Raw genomic sequence first — 23,860 nt, 5'->3', positions numbered from 1 at the left:
ACAAAAATAAACTCAAAATGTATTAAAGACCTAAATGTAAGGCCAGACACTATAAAACTCTTAGAGGAAACATAGGCAGAACACTCTTTGACATAAATCGCAGCAAGATCTTTTTTGACCCACCTCCTAGAGTAATGGGAATAAAATCAAAAATAAACAAATGGGACCTAATGAAATTTAAAAGCTTTTGCACAGCAAAGGAGACCATAAACGAGAGAAAAGACAACACTCAGAATGGGAGAAAATATTTGCAGATGAAGCAACGGACGAAGGATTAATCTCCAAAATTTACAAGCAGCTCATGCAGCTCAATATCAAAAAAACAAATAACCCAATCGAAAAATGGGCAGAAGACCTAAATAGACATTTCTCCAAAGAAGATATACAGATTGCCAACAAACACATGAAAGGATGGTCAACATCACTAATCATTAGAGAAATGCACATCAAAACTACAAGGAGGTATCACCTCACACCATTCAGAATGGCCATCATCAAAAAATCTACTAACAATAAATGCTGGAGAGGGTGTGGAGAAAACGGAACCCGCTTGCACTGTTGGTGGGAATGTAAACTGATACAGCCACTATGGAGAACAGTATGGAGGTTCCTTAAAAAACTAAAACTAGAACTACCATATGACCCAGCAATCCCACTACTGGGCAAATACCCTGAGAAAACCATAATTAAAAGAGTCATGTACCACAATGTTCTTTGCAGCTCTATTTACAATAGCCAGGACATGGAAGCAACCTAAGTGTCCATTGACAGATGAATGGATAAAGAAGATGTGGCACATATATACAATGGAATATTACTCACCCATAAAACAAAATGAAATTGAGTTATTTGTAGTGAGGTGGATGGACCTAGAGACTGTCATACAGAGTGAAGTAAGTCAGAAAGAGAAAAACAAATACCGTATGCTAACGCATATACGTGGAATCAAAAAAAAAAAAAACAAAAAAGGTTCTGAGGAACCTAAGTGCAGGACAGGAATAAAGACACATATGTGGAGAATGGACTTGAGGACACAGGGAGGGTGAAGGGGAAGCTGGGACGAAGTGAGAGAGTGGCATGGATATATACACACTACCAAATGTAAAATAGATAGCTAGTGGGAAGCAACCACATAGCACAGGGAGATCAGCTTGGTGCTTTGTGACCACCTACAGGGGTGGGATAGGGAGGATGGGAGGGAGACACAAGAAGGAGGTGATATGGGGATATATGTATACATATAGCTGATTCACTTTGTTACACAGCAGAAACTAACACACTATTGTAAAGCAATTATATTCCAATAAAGATGTTAAATAAATTAATTAATTAAAATTAAAATTAAAAAAAGAAACCCTATAAACTTTTCAAAAGGTGATAATTAAGTCTATAAATTGACATATTGATAACTAAATGGATGGCTACCTATTTGTATTTTATATCCAAATCACTCTGGTAATAGAAACTGACCTGGAAACACAGAGCCAACCATGCTAAGACACTTTAAGCAGTTCAGAAATCACTGTCTGGCTTTAAATATCTTAGTATCATCTCTAAGTCATTTTTCCTAGGAATAAGAATATAAAGAATTCTATTCAAAGTGTTTATGTGGAGCTTCCCTGGTGGCGCAGTGGTTGAGAATCTGCCTGCCAATGCAGGGGGACACGGGTTCGAGCCCTGGTCTGGGAAGATCTCACATGCTGCGGAGCAACTAAGCCCGTGTACCACAACTACTGAGCCTGCGCGTCTGGAGCCTGTGCTCCGCAACAAGAGAGGCCGCGATAGTGAGAGGCCCGCACACCGTGATGAAGAGTGGCCCCCGCTCGCTGCAACTAGAGAAAGCCCTCGCACAGAAACGAAGACCCAACACAGCCAAAAATAAATAAATAAATAAATAAGTGAAATTCTTTTAAAAAAAAATGTTTATGGACTTCTGAGGCTTAGGAAGAAAGCTTCAGAGATAAGGTCCTCCTGTTATTATCCACTTATACATTTACTGATTACTGCAGGCAGCCAGAGATGTTATTATTTAGTAAGCAGCTACTATGTGCCAGGCACTATTTGGCACTGTATGTCACCAACTTGTATAACCATCCCCCAGATACTATAAGGTCAGTGTTATTATCTCCTTTGTCATATGAGAAAGCTGAAGATCAAAAAGGTTAATGATTGGCTCAAGGTTACATGATAATTTGGTGTCTGTCTGTTCAAAAACCCGTGTTTTTTACCTCTGGATATTCCAAGGGGAATACTAGTACAGTACTTTATACTGTAGAGCATAATTTCTCCCCCCATGACACTGTCCTAGGATACTGAATATGTTTCTAAAAATAACTCCTTTGATCATAGAGGCATCCATCTGGTCTTTCTCCAGCTATTCCAAAGTCATTGTTTTCTGTGCTCAGCACCATATATCTAAAAGCCACTGCTGCTGCTTTTTTCTGCAACCGGAGGTTTGGGATAGAACATTTTCCGAAGCAAATCTGCTTCTCTGAGTGATTGCTCTGAAATCTCTATTCCTCATTATATGATGCCACCCATGAGAAAAACAGTAATAATTTACATTTGAATTGTAAATTAGAAAATGCTACTAAATTCATGATCTTTTCTTTGATCACAACAACCTTGTGAGGTGAATAGGGTAAACATTATTCTCATTTATCCAATGAGAGAGGTTGAATTTTAGATATGAGATATAGGGACTTGCCCGAGGTCATAGAGATAGTGTATGGCATTACTGAATTCCAAATCCAGTGCTCTGTTATCCCCAAACTCCTCCTATAGATGATCCACATCTGACTGAAATCCTTTGTAGAATGAGGATAAATAGATAATATTTCAAAGGAGAGAGAGGTAGAGAGGGAGTGAGAGGGAATACAATAATATATTCCTACCCTAATGGGCTTTGTTGAAGTTGCCTCCCCCATATCCAGCTCCCCTTCCTTGGTAACCACCCAATTCACCCATATAACTGAGGGGAAAATAATTTCAAGTCCACTTCAGGGGTAGAATATTAATTGGCATAATCCAAACATCTGGTTAAAGCTTTTGATCAGAAGGGGTCATATGAAAGGGCTCATAGGAAAGAAAGGCTTGCTCTCTCCTTCTGGATAGCATATGATGCAGAGGTGGAGCCTGGAGCCATTGCAGCCATTTTGACACCATGAAAAGAAGCCCTTTCTGATGACTGTGTTAAGCCACTGAATCAAACAAATCTTGAACTCTTGAACCATACATACAACATGATAGATCAATTGAGCTATCTATCTATCCATCCTTGTCCTAAAAAGGATCTAAAGCAGACATAGAGTTATAAGAGCCATAAATTTCCTTTATTTTCAAGTCAGTTTGAGTTGGGCTTTCCTTTACTTGCAACCAAATGCATCCTCACTGATACATACATGCATACATTTATACATTCTTGGGTAAAAATGAAGTACCCAGTGCTCAGTGGCAGCTCCAACTAAGCCATCCCAACTCCAACGCTTTTGAACATAAATAACTTGGAGCCTGGACCACTGCCTTCTGTCACTTTTCAGATTGACAGCTGGAAGCAACTTGCCAGTCTTCTTCCTTCAAGCAGCCCTTTCCTCTGCTAGTTTCTTATGGCACTAAAATAAAAGATATTTTCACCAAGGCAAAGTTAATTAGCACATTTAACATCTTCATTAAGAGTTTTTGAGTCCAGCAAGGTGACAGGTGGAGCTAAAGGGAGCTGGGAATCAGGTATGATATTTTGACAATTAATGACAAGAAGACTGATGTCTGGTAGCTGAGGTCATTGAGTAATTAACTACTGTTGATAGCATCTCAGAGCTAATGAGATAGTATGTTGGGGGAAAAACTTGATAAGGTGTACAGCACTGAACAAATGCAAAGAGGTACTTTTTTTTTTTAATTTTACTTATTTATTTATTTATGGCTGTGTTGGGTCTTCGTTTCTGTGCGAGGGCTTTCTCCAGTTGCGGCAAGCGGGGGCCACCCTTCATCACGGTGCGCCGGCCTCTCTCTATCGCGGCCTCTCTTGTTGCGGAGCACAGGCTCCAGACGCGCAGGCTCAGTGATTGTGGCTCACGGGCCCAGTTGCTCCGCGGCATGTGGGATCCTCCCAGACCAGGGCTCGAACCCGTGTCCCCTGCACTGGCAGGCAGATTCCCAACCACTGCGCCACCAGGGAAGCCCCCAAGAGGTACTTTTAAGAACAAATTTAATCACTATTATCATGGTCAATATGGCAGTTCTTAAGGGTATAAAAAATTAGGCAATGCATTTTTCATCTTTATTTAAAAACAATGTTAATGGGGTCAGATAAAAATTTCTAGGCACAAGACCATGAATATTATGAGACATATTTAGGGTTCTGATCACTGAAGACTGCATTTCCCCAAGTATGTTCTACTGAATAGTAACTTCAAGAAAAAAGGATTCTTTGAGCAATAAATTTTGGGAAATGCTCCACTGTTTTCACCTGCCTAGAATCTATTTTTCTCCTAATAACAGTGTCTTATCCCCACCCCCAGTCCATGTGGTACTAACCTCACCTCCCAGAACTATGGTGACCACAGGGCATAGACCAGTCAATTATCACCTTCCATTTCCCTGAACTTAGTAATTAATTAATAAATGAGTACATGACCTCAGTCAGTCCAGTGAGAGTCAGCCCTGGGACTTGTGCAGGAACTATTAGAAAAGAGATACTCTCCTTCTACTGGGGTTGTTAACCTGGTAAAAAAGTGAGTCTGGGGGGACTTCCCTGGCAGTCCAGTGGTTAAGACTCCGCGCTTCCAATGCAGGGGGTGTGGATTCGATCCCTTGTCGGGGAGCTAAGATCCCACATGCCTTGCGGCCAAAAAACCAAAACATAAAACAGAAGCAATATTGTAACACACTGAGTAAAGACTTTAAAAAAAAAAGTGAGTCTGGGGCCACTGGTGGCCATTTGCCACCCTTGGGGAGAGAGTTTGGCTGAGGATGAAGCTAACTCAGGTACAAACAGAACTGACAGATGATGACAGACACTTCGTGATGTTCTCTCAGCACCTGGACCCAGCTGTGCCTGAAGTCCCTACCTTTTCATTAAGAAAGTCATTCACAGGGAAGACTGAAAAGGCTACGTCACAGCCACATTCTCCTTATTGCCCACTCAATGTCAGATCACAGCAAGCTAGCCAAACTGCTGGATGCCAACTTCCCCTCACCTCTGCCTAGTATTCATACACATACACCATCCAAAAAAAATCTCTACAGTTCTACTCAGCAACTCAGTTTTAAGCAGGGTCTACATCCAAAAAAAATCTCTCAGTTCTACTCAGCAACTCAGTTTTAGGCAGTTCTGTTTTTCCTCTTTTCCTTTATCACAAAGGCCCAGCTTGGTCACCATGCACACAGCCAGCTCTTGGGAAATATTTATTTGATGTTCGTTTAATAAATCCTCCTCAGGGCAGCTATTCTGAAGTTCTCCTTGAAAACTCACACATCAGATTCTACCACTAATTTGGTTATTCAGAGTTTATTTGACTTAGTCAACAAATGACTGATATCTATGACCTCCTTGAACCCTATCTAGTCAGCACTCAATAAATGTTAGCCATCATAATTTTAATTTTTAAACATCTGGCCTTCTTGATCAGGCTGAAATCACCGCTCCCCCACCCCCCGGCCCCGCAAAAAAAGATGCTTTTTTACTTGCACCTTCCCCATTTAGTTCAAATAAACAGTTCCTCTAACATCTCTCCTAAACCCACCTAAGTCCCATCACGGGAGGCGTCAGGGCATAGCAATCATTCCCACATCTCACATCACTAAGGTTATTTTATGCCCCGCACCACATAAACACAATATGTACAACTGGAGATTTCTGTATCTTGTAATTCACTTACCTGACATGGAAGAAAGCCTAATTCTTGAAAGATTTCATGCTTTTCCCTTGGCTAGACACAGACCTTTCTCAAAGCCAGAGGTCACATCACCTTCCTGAATAGGGCAAACATTCTCTTGTTGCTCTCCTTCACACTGACACTTTTTCTCTTGTTTTATGACGATTCCTAACCAGCCAAAAGCATTGGCATGTGTGAGATGGCACAAGTTTCATGCAGAGTTCATTTAGTAAAGAACCGGGGATGTTAAAGCCACTTAGAGAATTCAAAGGAGATGGGCACCAGCCATTGTCAGCATCTATTCTGGACAAAACAATTAAAGTCTTTAAGCTATTGTGAGATGGGATTAAGTTTGCCTCATTTCCCATTATAGCTTAAAGTATTTCTTCTGATGATATGTTAATTGGTACAAATGTCTCCTAGACTAACCGTAGTGAGAAGAGCAGCAGCTAATTCAGCCAGGGTAGGGGGCTTGAGGTGCAGGTGGGAAGGTATCAGCGCTGTTACTGCACAGCCGTCATCATCCGCATCACCATATCTCCACATCAGAAGATGGAGAGCCCAGAGAACAGAAAGAAAAGCTCAAGACTGGATACAGACCTCATGAATGAAGCAAACCTATGCAGTTACTCATCAGGACAGGGTAAGAATAAAGGGAGCCATCCTTATTTCTCACAACAGTGTTTTTAGACATTACATCAGTGCCTCCTGTTTGGTCACCATTTTAACAGATGCCCAAGCCTCTACTGAACGCGGATATATAAACAGAGATCAAATTAAGAAAACAATACAGTGTATATCCTCTGCAGTAACACAGGGCTTGGCTAGATAATTAAAAGTGGGGCCTGTAGGGTCAGAACCTAGAAAGCAGTGAGCTCGTGTCTGGTTCAGGACTAGATCCAAGAGGCCGAGCCATGTTTCAAGATCTGGAAGTTCACTGGTAGTTGCTCCAAACCACATGGAGAAGGTGTTCCAGACCAAGCTGCACACAGACCCAACAGCCAGGGCCAGAGTGAGTGGCCAATCTCAAGACAGAGGGCTGCAGGAACTGGGACGACCGAATCCTCCAAGCAGGACATATACTGATTCTTGCCTTGAATCATCTTAAAGGCCCTCCTGGTACCTAACATGGACAATGAGACAAAAACCTTATTGCAAGGAAAATTAAACACAACAACATTTTGTGGAAGGAGGGGGAGGCGGGAGCCAGCGAACTCTCCCTCCCTGGGATTCTGAAAACAGACATCTGTGGTTGAGGACTTAAGCCTTCCCCAGCTGGGACTGGGAAGAGACAGAAACTGGAGCTTCATTCCTGTTTCTAAATTGTCTTATCACCTTCATCTAATGTATTGGAATGCTTTATAGAGTCTTTGGTCTTCTTAAGAGCTTTAAGAAATAAGTAAATGGAATGAAATATTCTCATTTTCTAAAAGTCATTGAATTAAACAGGAGAAAGCTTATACACAGCAGGTGAATACGTATCTTTAAAAGGCTGACAATAAAATAATCACTGTTTTACATGACGGATGCTTACTCAGAGGGTAGTGATTTGCCTGCCCATCTCATGAAGGGAATCTGCTGTGGACATAATTGATTATACACTACCAGTATAATCCATTCTCCACTTGGTGGCAATAGCATGAGCTGTTGAGACTGGAGTGAGCTAACAATCCCATTAGTGTGAGCGCCATTCCTCTCCCTCCAATTCTCTCTGGTGCTTATTGACATTTTTGTTTTGTATTCAAAGCTGCTGCTGTAGCTGCTGCCTTGGCAGGCACTGCTTCTGTTAGCAACGTGGCCTTTCCTATGCGCAAGGGTGGCTAAAAAGACCACCCCTGGACCCATAGTCATCCCTACGTTACCTATTGTTGTAGTGGGTCATTGGTTGGTGGCAATGGCAACAAAATGAAGTCTGCTACTGTCTGGGGCTTGGGAACCCTGCCGGTGGACCCAGGGACTCTTCATTCAGCATAAGCTGTTCCCCTTCTCAGTGCTGCATTGGGTACGGCTGCTCAGCGGGCCCGTTCCCCAGCTGTCCCCAGGAGAACCCCATGACTCCTGGTGCATTGACTTGAGTCTCTGGAAGAGCTCTTAGAGGAAATCTGCTCCCATTCCCTCATGTTTCTGAAGAACAAATGGAGGCTCAGAACAGGAACCTGCCATGGCTGAACTCACTCAGGGAGGTAGAGGGATCTTCTTATCGCTAATAACACTAAGACGAGACATTGACATTGAGCAACTACATGTGGTGGGCACTTTATGTATGTTATTTCCAGTCTTCCCCACAACTCTGCAGTTAGGCATTATTACCCCCTTTTACAGGTTGGAATACCAAGTCTCAGAGAACGTGAATGATTTGCCAAATACCACATCACTAATAAGCGGTTGAGTTTGGATACAAACCTAGGTCTGTCTGACTCCAGAGTCCCTGCTCCTTCCTACCTTGATCTGAACAGTACATGGGACAATTCTAGCCCCCATCACTCTCAGCCTCCAGAGCAAGACTTCCCAACACCCACACTGACCTTAACTATTACATCCTCCCCTCAAGGGCTTCAGAAGCTTGGTCTCCCAGGCGTACTGTATAACCCCACATAGTAGCCACTATGGAATCAGAATGTCTCAGCTGTTTGTGTGCACGTGCCTACTACAACCAAGGAATTCCAATGTCAGTGTGAACAGGTAGTCCATTCTTCAGGATCAGTCCTGCCTTGCTTTGTGAGAGTGACTTTCTTAGACTTCCTGGGAGATTCTAGGCTTACAGCCTGGCATCAATCTTGGTTTACCCTCTGTGTTGACCTTAACAAGTTATATAAGCCCTCTGAGCCTCTGTTTCCTTGAGTGTAAAACAGGCCAATAATAACCTGAATGTTATGAGGACAAAATCATGTAAATATCCTAATACAGGGCCTAACATTTAGTAGGCCCTAAAGAAATGGTTGTTTCATCTCCTTTCCCTTGCTCCTCTTTTTCTCTACTCCTCTCTCTCTCCCAGTCACCATGGCCACTTTCCCTGACTTGGCCTATCTCTTTTGATGCCCCTGCTATCACCAAAGTTTCCTGGCATCCTGCATTCCCTCTGCCATTATACTGCCTTTTCCTTCTATATGATACAGAAGGACTAGGGGGCGGGGGGAGGTGGGCTAACAGTGGCCCCATAGCCTGGGAACAGTGGATATGGGAGATCCTGAGAAGAGAGAAAAGACTGAGATAACAGAATCAAGGATTGTTAGTGACAGAAAAACTATTTATTTGGTAGAGATTTTTAGTGTTCACTGTAACTGATTCTACTCTTATTCCAGGAAGATGGAAGTATTCTTCTTCTCCACTCCCTGCTTGTAACTACCGTTGAGTGGTGCCATGTTCTGGCCAATGGGTTGTGGGCAATAGTGACATGCATCACTTCCAAGCCAGAGCATTTAGTTGATGGTACAAGGTCCTCCAGCTTTGGTCCTGCCTGCCAAGGTCAACTCTGAAGTATCATGTTGAGATGGGGCATCATAACATGGTATAAAGTGATTTACACGGAGCAGAACCCACAGTCGTCCACAGTGGAGACATAATGTGATCAATAAGTATTGTTATTTTAAGCTAATGAGAGTTTGGGTGTGTCTGTTACCACAGAATAACCTGTAGAACACAGCAGTCCGAACCTTGACTTTCATGTCATAGCCCCTTGAAAAACAGTTTTTGAGGGCCCTAGCAGCAAGTCAGTGACCACACAGATCTTTTGGAAGAGAACCTAAATAACTTTAGGTTATTTACAACCCCCAAGTCCTCACTTTTCTCATCTATAAAATAAGCGTTGGCATATCCCAAAATGTGGGACACATACCATCACTGGTACTTTGTTTTTTTTTTTTTTTTCTAAGAGATATGCTCCCTGTACATTCACAGTAATTATTTTGGAATCTAGTCTTTGTTTTCAGATTCCTGGGGGATATTTCTCTCTTTTTTTTTTTTTTTTTTTAATTTTTATTTATTTATTTATTTATGGCTGCATTGGGTCTTCGTTGCTGTGCGAGGGCTTTCTCTTGTTGCAGCAAGTGGGGGCCACTCTTCATCGCGGTGCGCGGGCCTCTCACTATCACGGCCTCTCCTGTTGCGGAGCACAGGCTCCAGACGCGCAGGCTCAGTAGTTGTGGCTCACGGGCCTAGTTGCTCCGCGGCATGTGGGATCTTCCCAGACCAGGGCTCGAACCTGTGTCCCCTGCATTGGCAGGCAGATTCTCAACCACTGCGCCACCAGGGAAGCCCCATCACTGGTACTTTGGATCCTTGCTACTCAACAGGTGACTCAAGAACCGGCAGCACCAGCATCACTGAGATTGTGTTAGAAATGCAACTCCCTGGGTCCCACCCCAGACCTACTGAATCCAATTCTGCATATTTAACAAGATCCCCATATGATTCCTATGCACGTTAAAATTGGGAGAAATACTGATTTAAATCGTACTAGGATTCAGCACTAAATGACCTATAATCACACAGTGAAAAATTATCCTCTTCCACTTGGCTTTCAACGTTTCTGATTCCTTCATGGAGAAAGTCTCAGTTTGATGCGAATATATCTTTAACACCTCTTTAACAGTTGCTAATTTTCTTCTTTTTTTTTAATATTCATTTATTTGGTTACACCGGGTCTTAGTTGCAGCACGTGCGCTCCTTCGTTGCGGCATGCATGTGGGTTATAGCTCCCTGACCAGGGATCGAACCCAGGACCCTGCACTGGGAGTGCGGAGTCTTATCCACTGAGCCACCAGGGAAGTCTCCTAATTTTCTTCTTCTCATAAAGAGAAAGCAAGCCTCAGGTTCCTGGGCAGGCAACAGTATTTAGCTTGACCATAGGAGCAGTGTTTTATTTTCACTGTTCTTATTTAAATGATTATCTTGTCTATATGGCAACTGATGCCAGTTTTCTATTTAAAGTAGTGATAGCAACATCTTTAAAATAAATTAAGTGGAAAAGTGAGTGTATTTAAAGAAAATGTATAATAATTGGGAAGAAGTGTTTGCTTTAGTGTTTCCTTTCATGTCAGGGAACTCCATTGGTTTGACACTCCTGCCTTCTTTCCACAGCTTCATCATTAAGGAACTTTACTCATGCCGCAGGGTGTCGGGGTGAGGAGAGTTGCTGTATCTCTCTGTAAATTTGGGAGGAATGAAAAGAGCATGCTCAGGTCAGCATCCCCCTTCTTCCTCTTGGAATTTAAATACCCAGAGGATAATTACTCATAGATAATTTGCTTATAAATTCCCAGTCCAACTGTTAGAATCCTAGCAGCAGGTTATTTATTTACTATATCTTTATTGTGTGCCTGTGATATACTGGGTTCTGGTTCTGTCTTTTCTTCTCCTTTTACTGCCCAGAAGCAACCTCTCCATTTAGAGGGCTCTTGACCAGCCTCTGGCCAGGCTGTCACAGTAGTGTTTTTGGTTTCTCAGCTTCTGAATCTGCTTAGAGGCAAAAGTCTGGGGCATTGATGAGCTTGGGATCCTTCTAGAAGAAAGCATCAGGTATTCATCGTCATGAATCATGAGACAAAAACAGGTAATGGTCGTTAAGGCGTCTGGCCAATCTCCTGGTGGCCTAACCATAACCCATCCATGTGGGTCAATCATGAAGGATTTTATGATTACCCTGCTAATAATGTAGACTTTTGGCAAAAAGCCTTGGGTAAGAGGGCACTGCCCCTTCCTTGGAAAGTAATAACTTGTGTGTCTAGGCCCCTGCATTTGCTTTTGTCAGTTCTCTACCACTCGACTAAAGTGGCGCCCTTCGCTCCTTGTTATATCGCTCTATTTTGTTTTCATCATGGTACTTATCTCCACTTTTCTGTTTACTTGATTAGGGTCTGATCCACTAGGTCTGATCCATTAGGGTCTCTCTCCACTAGACTGTAAGCTCAAGGAGAGCAGGAACCATTTCTGTGTTGTTCATGGCCATATCTCATGTGTCTAGAATACACTGAATAAATGAATCAAAAGTCCCACATTCCAATTGTTGGAAAAAGAAAACTAGGATGTGTACTTTCAAGACCTAATTAGCAGTCACTTTGCAGTATCATTGCTCAACCCTGGAACTGAGATATGCATTAATTGTTCCTGCTGTGTGTGGCTCTAAATGCTCCACTACATTTTTATCTACTGCATTTCTATTCATTCGTTCAGTAATGCTCTGTCTACAGCTGGAAAGTGTCTGCAGTGTCTCATAAAGGCAGCAGTCAACAGGCAAAAGATAAGCGCTTGTAAGTAAAGGAGTAGGACCCAAGGGAAACCTTATCAAGAAATCGTTGTTAAGGTGTAACTTTCTATTGCAATCTATGCAAGATCTGTCCCCTAAGCTCCTTTTTCTGCCCTGTGCTGGGAAAGGTGACTTGGACATTGAAAACTGGTTTGAAAAAATTATTCAGAGTCCCAGAGCAACTTCTGGTGAAACTGTTCAAATTTTTCTGAAATTTATGCTCCTCCAAGTAACTGCTCATAAAGGCACAATTTTTGAGGCAAAATTAAATTATTTCATGCTTATTCTTCCATTTCTCATGTTTCCTCATGACAACACAGAGGTAGGTAGGAGTCAGAGGTAGCATTTTACCAACCCTGGACAATTTGTTTTTAATGATATGTATAGGAGCATGAGTTGGCACCTTCTGGTCTTTTGGTGTCCCTAAATATAAAGAGGTCCAAACTGACACTTTCTGAAGAATATTAAAAGGAAGTAAACCAGGAAAGTGGGCTAGAATCTGCTTACAGGTGGGAGAGCTCCTCAGGAGTTCCTGGTTTGTGTGAAGATTTCACTGGGTTTATTGGCAGTGGACTGGAGACTCTTATCACCATTCAAGGTGCTGATGATTAACCAGAAATTGCTCCTGGATGCTGAATATTTTTTACTTTGAAATCAAACCCATTTTGAATTTCTAACCCAAATCAGTTTTACCTGTGAAAGTCAGAAAAGTGTAAACCCTCTGTCCTGAAATACAGGCATAAACTTATCTCAGATATTAAATACTCATAACCACTGTGATTGTGGCTGGTGTTGTTCTAATAATGAAAAGCCAGGAAAAAATGAGATTTAATCCAGAAATCCATCAAAGAAGACAGCAAAAACGAAAATACAGTGCTTGAAACACCACACCCCTTGAATTACATGCACACACACAGACTTACAGAAAAACACTGACACTTTAGTAACTGCCCATGCCATGACAAATCCCAACTTCCTATCTCTTCATGACCGTAATACATCTGGACTAGAATAAATTCAGGGTTTTCTTCAGTCTATAATGTTAATAGCTTGCATTTATTCGCTCTTTACCTTTCATGGTATGGCTTCTCATACTTTATCCCATTTGAACATTACAACAAGCTCATGGAGAAGGCAGACAGACGTTCTATTCCCATTGTAAAGCTGAGACTCTGAGAGCTTGAGTGACTTGCCAAAGATCATACAATAAGCAACTGGCAGAGACTGCATTAAGGCTCCAAACTTCTGATTCTTTAACTCTATGCCTGTCCTGAAATGTTTCATAGCTTCTTGGATATCCCAGGAGATCTGATATACCCTGCAGAACTCTCATAAGCTCAAATTATGGGAATGTCTCAAGACTTCAGACCTGGATGCTGGTCCAAGGCAATAATCAGCTTAAGCTAGGTGGACTTTCCCAGACTGTCCTGGCACTGATTAGTCATTTTTCTGGGGAGAACCCAGGTCCTCTGAGCTAGAACCCACAACCTAAAGGTACACTTGAACTGCTCCATCCTAGGAGGGAAGTGTCAGACAGCCAGTATTCTTCTCAAACAGAAGCCCAGTGAATTTGTCTCCAAGGATGGAGAGTTACATCTCATTAGATCCCATGTATTTTGAGGGCTTGGACCAAAGATGCAAGAATTCACGTAGGTACTTTCCATCTAAATCAGTCTATTCAATGCATGTGAAATAATTCATTCTCTGATGAGGCCAAACATGCCTGGGTTTGTACCATCTAGTCCTCATCCTTTTGAGACATAACATAGTTCTCATCCTAACAGAGCCAATGAAAAAATACAAGCCCCGTGTATATCTTGTCCCCACTCAGACGTTATCTGTCTAGCCTGAATGCACAGATACTCCCTTCTAAGTTTACAAAAGATACTTCCTTTCTACTGGCGCAAATCACAATCTCCTTGTTTTCCCAAATTTATTTTAACAGAGACAGGGGAAGGACTCTCATTTATTGAGTTCTAAATATGTGTCTAGCCCTGAGACAGGCAATTTTAAGAATATTATCATTTTTAAATTCTCATAATAGCTCTCTGAGGAGGTCATTTGACAGATGAGAGAAGAAAGGTTAGTAGAAGTTAGATACCCCCAAGGTCACATAGACCGAAGTTCCTGGTCAGTCTTCAAATCTCAAATCCTCGATCTTTCTACTCATAAGATGTTGAGAATCCAAAGATAAACTTGGCCTACTTGAGCTTTGGAGAAGGAGGAAGGTCTTGTCTTTTTTAGGAGGGGGGAGGGGAAATCAATCTCTCCCATCCTTTCTTTTCAGTAATGCTAAGGGAGGTGGAAGAAGTTTAAGAGCAGCAAGGGCTCCGTGAAGAAGCGGGGAAGCTTTCAGAGGGCAGGAAGCGGGTCTGGGTAGCCAGCTTTGTCCAATGCCAAGTCCAGCAGAGGTGGAGCTTCTGGCAGAGTCTGTGCATTCGCAACACACCGATACTGCAGAGTCCTGCCTGGCCCTTTCCCCGGACAGAGAGCTGCTTGCATCTCTTGCCCCTCGGCCTCATATAGCCTGAGATACTGGAAGCGGCACCTGGAGGCTCAGTAGGCCAGGCAGGAGTTGACAGAGAGAAAGCGCGCGTGTGCGTGTGCGTGTGCGTTTGGGGGCGGGGGGGCGTCTGGTGAGAGGCTTCGGCTCAATAACGTAAGGGGTTGGGCAGCCCACGTGACTCCAGGAGGGCGGAGACCAGCTAGCTGGAGGGAGGACTGACAGGCCGCGGGGAGGGTGCGGGGTAGACGGGGCAATCTGCATAACTGGGGAGCTGTTCCGCAGCAGCGGCTGCCTGCTGCCTTCCTTTGGCGCCACCACCCAGCATCGCAGGAGGCAGGGCCGGGCGCTGTAAGTGCGGACCGCCAGCCATCAGCCCCGGCAGCCAGGTCATCGCCTCCAGCCCTCCGGTGAGTGAACGTCCCCCTTCGCAGCGGTCTGTCCGCCTCCGTGCCCTCTGCATCCCAGCTGGACCCCCGCGCATGGGAATGATTGCCTCTGGTTGAATGAACCAGGGAGCCGGAGCCGCCGGGAGGGGGGAAGCAGGAACATGGCGCGGAGGCTGAGGCGCGCCCTCGGGGAAGGGGTCTCCTGTAAGAAGGAAGGAGGCGAGTCGGGGTCTCTCCGGCTCTGGCCCAGAATGTGGCCTGGACAGCATCCGGGGTAGGGGGACGCCGGGCTCCAACTCGCAGGGCTACCAGGCGGGGCTGGGACGAATGCAGCTCCGGCACGGCGGGAGACAGAGGCTTAGGAGGGAGCCGCGAGCTGCGTCCGGGCCCCCCCGGGTCTCCACCGACGCCGGGTTCGTCCTGTCCCCCCATGCCTTGCACACACCGGGCTCGCACAGCTCGGTTCTCGGCCTCGGAAAGAGCCCACGGAGAGGAAGAGACGCTTTTCCGGCCGAAGCCCGAGGGGAGAGCAGGGACAGACAACGTCTGCCCTTTTACCAGAGAGCAAACTCTTCAAAGGGACTCTAGCTGAGCCCGGTGACCTGACCAGGCCAGTGCGCTCTCAGGAGCATCTGTCCCCAGAGAGCGGTGACACGCCAGGGGCGACGAGGAGGACGTGATGGGTGAAGTGTCCAGGGAAGCTCCCTGGCCAGAGGGGGCAACCCTGGGGAGAGGATTCTCACCTGCACCTAAGACTCCTCTCTTCCCCCATGCCAAAGCACATCAGTGTCCTAGGAATCCAGAGGGCCAGAGTAGGGCAGTGTGGCCTTGCGGGACGCAGCCCCCAACCTCCTTCTCGCTCTTGAGTCACCCCCTCCCTCCCCCGCCCAACCCCCCCCCCCCACACACACACAGGTATTTTGCTTTGTGATTGAACAGTGAGATAGAAGTCGCCAAATGACTAGAAGCGAAGTGAAGGCGGAGGAAAGATGCGGGAATGCTGGAACAGTAGAGCTCTCGCCGGCTCCTGGCGCTCCCCACCCCACCACCTGTGCCAGACTCGGTTCACTGAGGTCTTGAACTGAGAGGCGCAAAGGAACCGGCTCTTGGGAAGGATTCTCACCGAAGTGGCGGGGCCGGTCACTGGCCAGAGTTGACCAAGAAACACAGAATGATAACCCACCTCCTCTCCCCCCACCCACCCACCCCGACCAGAGTCCCCTCCAGGAAGGGGTCCGGGAGAACGCCAAGCGGCAGGATAGCACCGGTCAGGAGCCTGGACCACAGAGAGGATGGCGGGGAGGGGCGCTGTCCGCGGTGCTGAAAGTTCTCCGAGGCAGGGAGATAATCGTGCCAGGGGACTGGCGGCTCACCGCTTGCCAACATTTCTCCAAAGCAGAAACTGCGTTAGAACCACGTAAAGGGGGTCAGGTGGAGCAAGCGACCTAGAGAGATGGGTAAAGGTGCTATGCATTCCCTGGTTCTCTGCCTTCCCCCGGACCCCGCTTGGAAGGAGATTTTCCCCACTCCTGGGTATAGAGGAGCAAGGAGCGGGTGTCACTCCAGGATCCAGCTTTGCGGTCTTCGAATGGGAAAGAATGTGGCGCCTCGTTCTGTTTTCTCTGCCTGCGCTGTGAATCTTCCTGTTGGTAAAGCGTTGGAAACACAGTTAGGGTTGCTGTTCTGGTAAACACTTCTGTGGCTTTCAAGAACCAGAGAACTGTGAGGTAGCACGAAGGAAGAGGCTTCATCAATGGAGAGACCGGGCTTTCTATTCCTGGCCAAAGTCTTTTCTCTCTTCAGCACCCTTCTCTCCCCACCACACGTTATTTACATCCTCTAGATATAGGTCTCTAAGCAGCCCGGTGTGTTTCTTTGATAAGTCTTTTACATTCTGGGCTAGATGAGGAAGGAACTAAGCCAATTTAGGGAGGCCACGATAAGAGAATATTTACTAAAAACCTACTATCTGCTGAATCATATTATCTCATTTAAGCTTTACAATAGCTGCTAACCATAAGTTTCACAAAGTTAAGAAAACTGAAGTTACGTATCTCAAATCCTGAGCTTGGATTCAAATTCAAGTCTGCTTAACTCTGAAGTGCAAGCTATTTTCATGCCTTCATTTTGGCATTTGGCTTTGGATAGCTGTTACTGGAGAATATAGCAAGAGTCTGTCAAAAGTAGAGGGCCTGCTTTTTTTTTTTTTCACACACACTACTCTCTCTTCCAACCCTTTCCTCTTTAATCTGTTCACCCACCCACTGTCACTCACTCCCACCATACCAACTGCTTTTGTGCATGCTGCTTGAGACACCACTGTTCACACAACTTGAGCTTCAGGATAACAGAAACACATGAGAGGACTAAAACAGCAGGTTTTCCTGAAAGAACAGCAGGGCTTCGGGGAATCTGGAGGATTAGAGCCCACTTGTGCTTTCATATTTAGAATTACACCCTTGAGTTAGAAGGCTGGAATAATCTTCAAAATCATTAAGCATCATTGTTTTACAAAAAGGAGAATTTGGGAACCACAAGATGGTTATTAGTCTAAGTCAGAAAACTGAAAGTTTAGGATTGGGATCCAGTTGACCTGACTCCAAGGCCAGTGCCCTTTCCACTACCCCCATGGTGCCTCAAATATTCTTCCATGCCTTCTTTATCTTTGACAAGAACATCAGCATGAGTGAACTATACTCAGTAATTATAAACACTTAAAATACAAGCAGTCCTCATTCCTACTTTTTCTTCCTATTCTTTCCCCTTTGGTCTCACTATTCCAGTGTTGTCTGACCCAACATAACTGAGATACCTGACCCACCTTCCTCAGTAACTGTTCTCCCTATAGCAACAAATTGCAAATGGGGAAGATGGTGTGGCATTTCTTTGCTTGCCTTTATGTTGTCTATATTTCCTCTTCTATGATCTACTCTCAACAAATAATTTTGCCTAAATCAGTTACCCTTAGCATCTTTCTATGTTCTCAAAGGTACTTGGAAGAAGCCTCAAAAAGATCTAGGCGGAAATAACTGATCATCATAAGTGCTGATATCTGTCAAATGCTAGCCACTATGCTAAGTCCTTTCATAAATCATTTCATTGAATTTTCACAATTCAGTCAAGTAGATAATTTCATTAGAGATGGTCCTAGAGTTCTAGTCTACTCTAACATACACTGGACCTGATACTCTATTCATTTTTGCTTGCTTCTCTTTCAGCCCACAGTAAAATCTCACCTTCATTAATTGGATTTTTATAGCCCTAGTAATCACACTGGCAAAATGTAATTTTTATATTGAACTGGATAGTTCTAGCCTGCTCCAATATGTAGAATTTAGAAATTCAAATTCAAATTCAATTCAAATGGCACTGTTCTGCTCTTTTATCTCTTAATATTTATCACAACATATTCCTCCCATTTGTTATCCTTTACTTAGAGATCCCTTTATGTCTTCCTAGTGCTATTACTGACATTCTGCTTCAAACCCCCTATAGAAGCAATTAAGGCATAACTCATAATTAAATGCATAACTTCTATTATACCCTCACTGGGCGATCCTGCAAGGGTGCTGTTGCTGGGTTGCTCGGTCCCATGAACCATAATCTTACACTGTCTAGAACCACTCTATCCAATATGGTAGTCGTTAGCCACATGAAGTTGTTTACATTTTAGTTAGTTAAAATTTACACATTAAAAATTCAGTTCCTTAATTACAATAGCCATATTTCAAGTGCTCAGTAAAACCGTATGTGGCTAATGACGGCCTTATTGGACAGCGCAGATACAGAAAACTGCAGAGAGTTCTATTGGACAATGTAGCTTTGGAAAGTGCTAAAATCATCCTCACAGCAACTGAGAACGTCAAACTGGGAATAAAGATTTGGGACTCTGTTTTGAAACATTTGCCATGAGAGGAGAAAAAGCTACTTGTGCCTAGGACATCCCCCAAAGCCCAAAGATGCTCAAGACAATAAGGCTAGCAAGGAGGACACGTCTCACGGAAGGAGCTGGTGACCTCTGGAGTTTGCTTCACATAGATTCCATTTTACCATAAAGTAAAGTAAAACGTTCCATTTTACTGTCTTACTGGTTTCCTGAATTCCAACTTAGAAATAACCTAGCGGTTCTTATTCAAAATTCAAGTTTATATAAACTTGATATATATATATATATATCTTATATATGCTATATGTATATATTTGTCTTAAGATAGATAGATAAATAGATCTTAACAAAGTCTTAACAAAGGAATGGTAACTTGTAAGATACTCTGCCAGAGAAATAGCTGAGATATACTCTTAGCCTGATGCTGGTCAAGCATGCCACTCTCAGCCAGTTGTTGCATATGTAATTTTACCACTAAAGGGGAACTTAGGGAGATTGTCAACTCTGGTCTCTAGCAGATCATGCTGGCTTTAATTATAAATATCATTTTGGGAGGAACCATGGCTTATTCATTTCATGGGAACTGTGTATCTCTTGAAAGGGCTTGGATTTCGCAAGGGAGAAAATATTTTACCTCGGAACTGAAAAGAGTTTAATTTTCACTGTTTTTAGCTTGAGGGATTTAACTGATTTTACATCCCAAGAAGTAAATAGAACTGACAATGTAGCTTTGAAACTCACGCTGGTAGTATACAATCATTCACTTAATCAATAAAGTAATTGAGGAGTGTCCTGTATTAGCACAGAAATGCTGTGGTCACAGGTGTTGCAACTCCTATAGCCTGGCACATGGATGCTCAGTAAATATTTGTTGAATTCAGACCATTGTTCCAGGTCTGTTCATGCCATACCCTCATCTAGCCAAGAAATGAGTATTCCCTGCGGCATTTTCCTTCAGCAAATAAAACAGGAGACAAACACAGAACATCAAATCTTACCCTGACAACCACCCTCCTAGCCCCTCTAGGGGCACAGGTAGTGATGGCCAAGACAGACTGCTACTGAGAACTGTGCCTTGCTGTCCTCTTCCAGGGAACAAGGGACACATCAGCCCAAAGGCCTTGCATTTCACTATGATGAGGCAATTTCAGAAACTTAATGCTTAAATGGAATTGTATGCTATTTTTCACTTTTACCTTAAAGAGATATTTATTTCCTTGAGAAAGTATTTGATTGGCCTTCAAGATTGTTGCAGGCAATTACTCTTATTACTAAATTCAGAGGGAGCTTAGCTTAGAATGAAAACACATATATTGATCAGAGGAGAGCTGATGACATCACAGTCTGGCAGGTCATAGAATAGTATCCTTTTCCAGGAATAATTGGGCCTCCCTTTAAAAGTTTTAACTGGTGATTACTGACAAAAGTGAAAGAAAAATAGATCATTCTATTCTAGCAAGTCAATAAGCAAATACCTGGAATTAACTGATTCTCATTTGCCAAAGGCAAAATATTCCAACCCAATAAACTGTCCTACAAATGAGCAAGCTGGTTTCCATGGCCTGTTTATTTTTTAAATTGTTTTTTTCCCTTTGTTTGTTTTTCAAATAATTAGCAAATTAAAAAACAATTGCATCCAGGTGTTTGAACATTCTGATGACAAAATGTTTCTCATAATTGTAAAGACTTGATCGTTCATTAGAGAAAATATTTATACAATATATTATTGTGCCAATATTTTGTAACAATCACACAGCCCAACTGTCTTATTTTGCAAACAGAGGAATCGAGGCTGAGAATGGTCACCCAAGTTAATAGCAGAGGCAGAATCAAGACTTGAGCCTTCTCTCTCAATCCACTGCTCTTTGCATCTTTTAACATCATGCATCTTTTCATTAGTCATGAAAAAAATTTTTTTTTAATCAATGAGCTTAGCCACCAAACTTTTACCAGAGCTGCTAAGAGTAGGAAAGTGAAGATATTTGGATTTCAGATTATTTTCCTTGCACCCCCAGGTGAACTACTAGTCAAGGAAAATCAACAGGTAGAAATTTCATGGGTAGAACTATGAACCAGAAGAAAAGCATTCAAAACTTCAGAATCTTTGTTGCAAGAATTTGAGCAAGGATTTAACTCCTCTTACCTTCATCATCTTCATCTCTAAACCAAGAAATTTGAATTAAATAGTGTTTCAGGTCCTTCAAGCTATAACATTCTACGGTTCTATGAAATGAGGCCAAATACTTGAATATACTACCTCATTCAGCCCAAATAATCAAAAATAAATAAAGATTCTTATTTTTATATCATTATTTATCGGAAGCTCTGACATTTCATGCTGGTACTTCACAGAGTAACGACAATAATAACAATGATGATGATCATGACAGCTAATACTTATTTGCACTTACGCTGACCCTAAATGTTGGTAATGTCATTATCCCCTTTTTACAGATGAGAAAACTGGATCCCCAAGTAGTTAAATAACCTGCCCAAATTCATCCAGCTAACAAGTTTGTGCTTTTAAGCACCATGCGACACTGCGTCTTTGAAAACCAAACAATCGGTCTCTCAGATAACTGATGTGCATCATTTTTAGGCCACTTAACAGACAAGCCCCTTCTCTGGGGAATTTTTACTTTACCTACATTTTCTGGCTAGAAGAGCAATCAAGAGGGTAAATAGAACTTCAGGTCTCTGGTTCTGATTAAACCATATAGGGATCTGCACTGTCCTTCTGCAAGATGGCTCTTGTCCTTTTTCAAGTTAATCAATTGTTTCAGTGGTTCAGTACTGAATGTTGGACTTTGCACGATGCTGCTTTTCCCAGAATGTATGAATTGCCTGCATTGCCAGAAATGAATGAATGTTGGTGTAGGATTCAGCACCTTCTATGGCTACAAATGTCAGCCTACCACATCTTCACTGTTCACTAGAGTTTTCTGGATTTGCCTCCAGGTTTTTTACTCAGAGTGACAATCTAGACAGCTTTTAAGGCAGAGATGGAGAGTTTCCAGAGTGCCATTTCCTGGTGGTGGGCTTCAGTCAAAAGTAAGACTAAAGTTTTCAAAATCATGTGTGAAATTCATTTTCTTCTCATTAACCCTACCTTACCAAATTAGTCAAACAGAATATATCACAGTATCTATCTATCTCACTGTGGATTTTAACGTGCACTAAATCTGCTCCTCATATTACAAGAAGGGCCAATGAGATAGCACTTTTTAAAACTCCTTATAAACCATAAAGTCTTTACAAAAGAAAGGAACAGATTTTTCATCCATTCAGTTCTTCTCAGTCAAAAATAACTCTCAAGTTGATGATATCCAGTCCTGAACTAGAGTTGACGGCTAAATCAAAGTCTTTAGGGTTAAGAAGATCTTAGATCTAAGCTTGCATGTCTAGAAAATGGCATTTACAATATGGGAGGCCTCCTGGTTTCTTCTAAAATCAATGGTTCTCAAACTCAGGTGCTATCTCACTAAAGGGTATTTTTGTTTGTTTGTTTGTTTGTTTTAAAGATTTATTGACTGACTGATTGATTGCTATGTTGGGTCTTCCTTTCTATGCTAGGGCTTTCTCTAGTTGTGGCAAGTGTGGGCCACTCTTCATCGCGGTGCGCGGGCCTCTCACTATTGTGGCCTCTCTTGTTGTGGAGCACAGGCTCCAGATGCGCAGGCTCAGTAGTTGTGGCTCACGGGCCCAGTTGCTCCACGGCATGTGGGATCTTCCCAGACCAGGGCTCGAACCTGTGTCCCCTGCATTGGCAGGCAGACTCTCAACCACTGCGCCACCAGGGAAGCCCAAGGGTATTTTTTTTATTGTTACATACACTGGGGGTGGGTGTTACTACGGGCTTTGGTGGGCTGGGATCAGGAATGCTGAATATCCTGCACTAGACAGGACAACCCCGCACTATAAAAAAGAATCCTACCTGAAATGCCCATAGCACTCCTCTTCCACTGAGAAATAGTGCTCAATGTGAGATGCTGTTCATGCTTCCTAGTTCCCCAATTGATACAGAGAGAATTTACTTTTGGTATCCTTCCCCAGGTGAAATTCAGCCATACTCATGTGAAGTCTACAACAGCTCAGAAGCATTACTGGGATTCCAGTAATTTTATCGAGAAGTAAAATATAAGGTCAGAGATCAGTGGTTTTCAAACTGGCTCTCAGAAGTTTATATAAGAAGCCCCTTCCAACTTCTGCAGGTGCAAGAAGTCCCAGTAGGGTAATATGCCCATATTGCAAGGCCCAGACTAAAGGTTGGCATTTGAGGACCCAAAATTAGCGAATACAATTCTGAAAAACACCACCTTTGCAGTTCACTGGAGAAACACTGGATTATGCTCTTACTTTATGAGAAGCATGGATCTAGCTAAGCACTGGCACAATCCCTGCCCTCAAGTCACCAACATTCCAGCAGTCAGACATGTAAACTCCACTAATTATCTATGCAATGTGACATATGCTATAACATGTTATGAAGGAGCCTCCAAAAAGAGACAAGGGAACGATTCACTTCCATACAGAAATTACAATTGAACAATACTTTGAATGATATATAATATTTTCTCATGTGGATAAATGAGAGGAAAGGCTATTGTAGAAATGGGAATAGCGTAAGCAAATTCTAGAAGTATGAATGAAAATGATATATGTGCAGACTGATGTGGTTAAGTAGAGACCTGGCTAAGAATGGTGAAAGGTCATACTGAAAAGACTCTGAAGAAACTTTGATACAGCTGAGTGGATGTATTTATTCAGCCTGGAGTTTATCCTTTGAACAGGGTTTTTATGAATATTTTGGGAATATCACTGAATTCAGGGCTGGTTCATGGCAGATATCAGAATCATGAAGTCTAATCTCACAGCTGGAAGGAACCTCAGAAATCATCCCAGCCAGCCTTCTCCTTTCCCTATGCTTTACAGTTGAAGTAATTAAAACCCAGAGACATTAAG

At 43.1% G+C, this 23,860-nt stretch overlaps 1 protein-coding gene across 1 annotated transcript in view; it reads left to right on the top strand.

The window, feature by feature from the left end:
* Positions 1-14,428: 14,428 nt before the first annotated feature.
* Positions 14,429-23,860, top strand: part of SLC7A14 (solute carrier family 7 member 14) — a 127,962-nt gene continuing 118,530 nt past the window's right edge. Inside the window, exon 1 of the mRNA XM_082458961.1 lies at positions 14,429-15,033. The gene's annotated coding sequence lies outside the window, so the exon portion shown is untranslated. The remainder of the gene's footprint in view (positions 15,034-23,860) is intronic.

The sequence above is a fragment of the Balaenoptera physalus genome, assembly GCF_965194825.1.
Source record: "Balaenoptera physalus genome assembly, chromosome: 4".
NCBI lineage: Eukaryota > Metazoa > Chordata > Mammalia > Artiodactyla > Balaenopteridae > Balaenoptera > Balaenoptera physalus.
This window is presented reverse-complemented; position numbering and strand designations above follow the sequence as displayed.